Below are 6,688 nucleotides of genomic sequence, written 5' to 3'. Positions count from 1 at the left end.
GAGGGAGAAGCAGAAGGATCTTTTTGTGAGTTCGAGGCCAGCCTGGTGTACAAGGCAGTCCAGAACAGCCAAAGCTGTAGAGAAACCGTGTCTCGAAAAACCAAAAATAAAAATAAAAATAATTTTGTCCAGAGGATATATATGGTGGGTATGTCCTGAGGGCCCTTCCCAGGTTAGAGATTTATTCTGATGGCGGTACAGGCAGACAGACAGGGTGGGGACGGACGGGGACACACACACACACACACACACACACACACACACACACACACACACACACACACACACACACACACACACACACACACACACACACACACACACACACACACACACACACACACACACACACACACACACACACACACACACACACACACACACACACAGCCCCAATGCCGGGTACAACAAAGGAGTAAGGAGTAAATAGATCCAACCACACCCAACTTCCTGTCTGGAGGCCTGTTTGCAGCCTACAGGCTGGGAGGCCTTGGGAGGCCCAGCACTAATCCCGCCACCTCTAGGTTAGAAGACAAGGCTCGAAATCCAAAAGTCAGCTCAGTGAAGCAATCCCTTTGTTCCCTGGGGATCGGGCAGGAGGTCGAACTGCAGGAAAAGGCCTCTCTGAACTTCTGCTGGTTTCAGTGGTCAGAGAGGCCGTGGGGCATCACCTCAAGATCTGCCATCTCTGACCATGGCTCCCTGGGGAACTGCTCCAATCCCACCCAGGGCACCGTGCAAACCCAGGAAGCAGCTGCGGGGACTCTACCTCTGGCCGTGAGGCATCGCTGGGGCGCTCTGGGCTCCTGGAGCCCAAGGACCTGATGTGGCTCATGCTGGCTGGGCCTGGAGGTGCTGCCGGGACACAAGATGCCGGAACAGAGCAGCCCACGGAGCCTGGGGACGCCTATGTATCTCCTGGGGCAACAGGTAAACAGAACAGGAGGCGGCGCCTGCTGCCTGCACTAGCCAGTGGCCAAAGCCTCCTCAGAGACCTGCAGGCCACAAAGCAATTATCCCATAGGGACAGTTAGGGACAGAGATCGCTCTTAAGGGGGCAGAGGGCACATTATCACCGGGAATTCAATTCCAAGTTTTAAGCGATCCTGGAGACTGACCCCAGGACCTCATGCATATTAGCCAAGCAACTCAAAGAACTGAGCCACTCGCCCTACCAACCTTCTTAGGTGTTTTTATTTTTCACAGGAGTCCTGCATTCACTTTGTACCTGGCTCTGCAAAGAATGTGGGCTGCCCTGAGGAGAGGACTTTCTTTCATCTGGCCTTCTCAACAATATGCGTAGAAACACAGCTGTAGCGATGCTGTGCTGGTAACCTCGTGGCTTCTTGCGACATACTCGCAGGTGGCCTTTCACCAACAACTCCAAGTGTCCTCCCCGCCCCCCCCCCCCGCGAGATTTGGAAGTGAATCTTAGAATGATCCGTTTTCCAAATAAGCAACCGGTCGCAGTGGGGTGAAACCAAAGCCAAGGACACACAGCAGCCAAATGGAAGGGTAAAGACTTCCCAGACCAGAACGCCGAATTGGCAGAGGAGCTTGCCTTACTTAGAGAAACTAAAAGCAGGCCCCACAGTCACATCACGTGAAAGCCCTAGGGACACTCATATTGTTGGGAACTCACGGGAAATCAGGGCTGACGCAGCTTTTCTTAGATTCCATCCAGTCATTCTAGACGCTTCCATTACTGTCTCTCAGGGGTTTGTGGCCTTATTGTTTTTTGGTTTGTTTGGGTTTTTTGTTTGTTTGTTTTTAACTTTTTGAGGTTTTGTCTAAGTATATATTGTATGCTAAGCATAGTTCCTCTCATAGTACACGCCCTCCCCCCATCTCTCCCCCCCCCATCTTTTCTGCGTCCCCATGAGACTCCTTTGCCAGGTGGACAGTTCCCTTCTACTCCTATATATACCTGATTTACATATACATACATATAAAATCTAGGAGCTACAAACGAGAGAAAATGTGTCCCTCTGAGGCCACCTTAAATTCACTTGGTAATTATCTTCAGTTGCATCCATTTTCCTGCATTTTTCTCTAGGGCTGAAAAAAAAATCCCATTGTGTCTACACACCACGTATTCTTTATCCAGCCATCTGTGGTTGAATACTTAGGTTGGTTCTGTAATTTAAATACTGTGACTGGTCCTGTTACAAACCCCCTGTAGTATCTTAATTGACACCTTAGAACCATGAATATTTATGGGGTGCCATGCAGTGCCTGAAAGTGGCGTTACAGGAATCTCTCCCAATATCCAATCCAAGATCACATCAGTACTTTTTGACTTGAAGAACATTCTTTTTTTTTTTTTTTTTTTTCCCAAGACAGGGTTTCTCTGTGTAGCCTTGGCTGTCCTGGACTCACTTTGTAGACCAGGCTGGCCTCAAACTCACAGCAATCTTTCTGCCTCTGCCTCCCGAGTGCTGGGGTTAAAGGCATGGGCCACCATGCCTGACGTAGAAGCAACATTACTTTTTAAATATCAGTGGAAACTATGCTTTCTGGAATCTTCTGTTTACAGTAGAATTTATAGAACATGTGTCTTCCAGTTCGTTTTTTATCACAGTAAAGTCACTGTGGAGTTGTCTAATTTTCAGTGAACTGATTGTAGGAGAAACTCCAGCCAGACCAGATGAAAACTTGAGGCACCTGGAAGAGCCAGTCTGGGAAAAGGCTCTTCTTCAATAACTCTCTATCCTGTTTTATTGCTGCAGAATTCCTTTGGCTAAATTTATTTCTGGTTTCTTTGATTGACCTGATTTTTTTTTTTTTTTTCATGAAAACAGATTTCAGCTTTCAGAGTTCTCAAGATTCCTTGTGAGATCTGTCTCCGTGTGAAGGCGCAGTGACCTCTGACAGCGATGGGCATGGAAAAGTGCTACCTTTGATCTTTCTGGGGCATTAAGGTGTGAACCCAGTGTCACCTGGTAGCTACATCTGATGCTCCAATGATGTCTAAGGAAGCAGGGCAGGTGGACTCAGAGGCCTGGAGAGGGCTACACTGTAGACTGCTGGGCCTTTGGTGTTAGAGCACTGTGGGCTGGACTCTGGAGCATTCCATTAGGATGACAGTTCTAGCAAAAGAGGGAAATGAAAGAGGCAGCCTGCTTACATTCAGGCTTCTCATAAAACTCCATGGGTGGGAGCAATCCACGGGTATGTATTACACTATGGTCCATAATACCCCTGTATACTCATATTTTTCTCTACAATGACAGCGGAGATATAAGCTACAAGCTGTGTGACCTAGTACACATATAAAAAAATTTTTTTTCCAAGACAGGATTTCTCTGGCTGTCCTGGACTCACTTTGTAGACCAGGCTAGCTTCGAACTCACAGTGATCTGCTTGCCTCTGCCTCCTGAGTGCTGGGGTTAAAGGCATGAGCCAACACACCTGGCTTTTATAATTATTTTTATAGAAGAGGAATGCTCCTAATTAGGGCTCAGGGGTGAGTTGAACTGTGTGGCACAAGAGTTCTTTTGGCCAGTCAGTTTGGGAAGAGCAATATCGTGAATGCTAGACTTCAAGAAGGCAGCAGGAGAGCTGTGGGCTGGATGGAGGAGGGCTAAGGGTGGCCGGGGAGGACACTGCTCAGGGAGACTGAGAGGCGAGACTCAGTAGACGGTAGGGGACTGGTGAGGAGAAGAAAGCCAGATGTGTGCCAGATGTGTGCCGTCACCTACATTTGAGCCACGAACTGAACTGCCATGGACTCAACTCCACTGCACCGCCTCTCAACTCACTGACTCAACTGAACTGACAGAACGGAACTTAGAGATCTGCTGGAATAAAAGGTGTGTCTGTATTCTAGCCAGAGTAGCCATGTTGCTGGGTTAAAATTCACACACACACACACACACACACACACACACACACACACACACACACACACACCACAAACAGACAATTATAAAAGAGGCATGGCCTTTGAGACGACCTCCCTGCCATGACAGATATCAATGCCTGAGTAAGTGGCTCCAGCAAGCTCCTGTGAGGAGAGATCCCACCATCTGAAGAGCTGAGCCCACACACACCACATGTGCCGGCGCTCTCACCTTGAACTTCCCAACCTCCAGAACTATGACAAGAACATTTTTGTTTACAAGTGACCCATTCTAACTTTTTATATTTTATTGTAGCAATCTGCATGGATTAGGATGGAATTTAATGAACCTAGCCAATGGCTACCAACAGCTATTTAGTTACTTACAGGAAAAATAAATAGATGAGACACATGTTACTGAAACTTGCACATAGAACATGGAACGGTCTCTTGAGGGCTAATCCCTTCTCTCTGATACATAAACAGCGGTTGTGGTTTCATCAGCTCACCCTAAAATGGGTCCCCTGTCTGTTATTCATTTTGTCGTAATAGGCAGCTGGTTGTGAAACCCGTTATCAATGCCTCTTTTAGTGATGACCACAAATGTCCACTGCATTTATGTTTAAGATCCGCAATTTTCTTTTTCTCATATACATGTGAACATGCATGTTTAAAAACCAAAATGAACGTTATCTTTTTGTGGTTTTACTACAGGAGAGGCTGAGAGAACCACTGAGAGCTCACTTTATGGAAAATAACGAGCTCAAACACCTTCTGTCTCATGGTTAAGGTAACTTGTAATTGCTATTTTGAGAAACAACCTCAGGACTCACACGGGTGCTCAGTCAGTAAAGGCATCTACAACCAACCTGGCAAGCCGGAGTTTGATCCCCCAAGACTCCCGTGGTGGAGGGAGAGAACTGATTCCTAGAAGTTGTCTTCTGACCTCCACACACATCCCCTCTCCACAATAAATAATAAGTAAATGCAAAAATTACTGGAGGACTATTTTACATAGTTGCAGGATTCCTTATGAATTCTAAAAGTTAGGCCAAGGGGCTAGAGAGATGACTCAGCTGTTAAAGAGAGGTTGCTGCTTTTTCAGAGGACCCGGGGTCAGTTCCCAACACCCACGTGCTAACTCACAACCCCTTCTGACACCAGTCCCAGGTGATCTGATGCCCTCTTCTGACATCACACCTGCATGGTATCCATATATACATCAGGCGCGCGCACACACACACACACACACACACAACTGTTTGCAGGTTGGATTCGGCCATATGCCACACTTCTAACCCAGAACCCCTGATCTAGTGGCATGGGCCCAGTTTCTACCATGGCCAGCAGAGTGTTGACTCACAGAAACAAAAAGGAAATTCAGTAACCGTTGTTGGTTCAAACGTTAAGAGTCTGACTCCAAGTAGTTTATTTAAGGCATCTTTAAGCAGAGCACAGTTTGGGTGGGTGGGTGGGGGAAGCGTCCTGGTAATAAATAATTCAATCCTGTATGCACAACACAGCTTACGACGTGACTAGTGGACACTCCTGTGAAGTGCGAGTGACATCATCTGTAAAGATAGGGTCTATAGATTAACTGAGGAAGCAGGCTCAAGAGAAGCAAGCTCATAAGAAGAGTCTGGGGAACTGACGTGGCCTGGCCATACAGATAGCACAAAGGTCACCAGGCTATTAATCACATCCGCTCCCAGCTTTGTTGGAGGAAAACAGCTTATACAGCTCTCCCTTTGAAGAGACAACTCTGTGCGTTTAACATTCCTTGTTTCCTCGGTGTCTATTTGTGCACAAGGACCTACATGGCTCCTGTACTCTAGAACAAAATTTGAAATATAGTTACATCTCCTTTTATTTCTTTTGTTTTCATTTTGAGACAAGATCTCACTACGTATCCTTGGCTGGGCTGGAACTCATGCCATAGACCAGACTGCCCTCAGACTCGAAGTAATCCTCCTGCCTTGGTGCAGAAGCCATAGGTGTGCGTGGCCACACCCAGCTTTACATTTCCAACCAGAATCAATTTAAGGTAGATTGTGCAGTAATCATTGCATTAAGAAGGATTCAGAGTGGTGGTGCACGCCTTTAATTCCAGCACTTTGGAGACAGAGGCAGGTGAGTCTTTGTGGGTTCGAGGCCAGCCTGGTCTACAAAGTGAGTCCAGGACAGCCAAGGCTACACAGAGAAACCCTGTCTTGAAAAAAAAAAAAGAAAAAGAAAAAAATAAGTATTCAGACACAAAAATGTCCTCTAGGTGACAGGGGCATGACTAGCATTTGGGAACACTGTAGAGGGAAATAGTAAGACTTCCTAGTAGCATTGAGGGAACACCTGAAGTTTATGGTCACGGTTTAGAATGAAACCAGTGATCTCTACTGTATATTGTTTTTTCCTCTTCTACTCCAATTGTTTAAGAAAACGGAACACATTTACCTTCAACTGGGCTCAAGGTTAAACCAGGTCATCAAGATGGAGAGAAGAATGGGGCGCTTATTGTATTTGCAAGAGAGTCGTCCTAATAATGGCTATGGAATATAAGCAGGATAGTAAAGGCAGTGAAGGTGGGAAAAAAACGAAAGCACCTGAGAGCTACAGAGTAATAACGAAAGGATAGGACGGATGAATGAAAGGTGTGAGGAGGCCAAAACTCTCAGCAGCAAGGGGGCAATTCTAGCAAATAATAGAGGACAGTGGGTTCTGGTCAGAGATGCTCAAAACCAGAGATGGTGCAGTTCCTGGGCTAGGCTGTAACCATGGAAACAGGCAGCGGAGTTGAAAAATGGAAGGGGAGCAGGGGAAGCTCACTTAGGTAATCAAGGAACTGAATGGCCA

Source organism: Acomys russatus, chromosome 21 (assembly GCF_903995435.1).
Source record: "Acomys russatus chromosome 21, mAcoRus1.1, whole genome shotgun sequence".
In the NCBI taxonomy this organism is placed as follows: domain Eukaryota; kingdom Metazoa; phylum Chordata; class Mammalia; order Rodentia; family Muridae; genus Acomys; species Acomys russatus.
Note: the sequence above shows the minus strand (reverse complement) of the source record.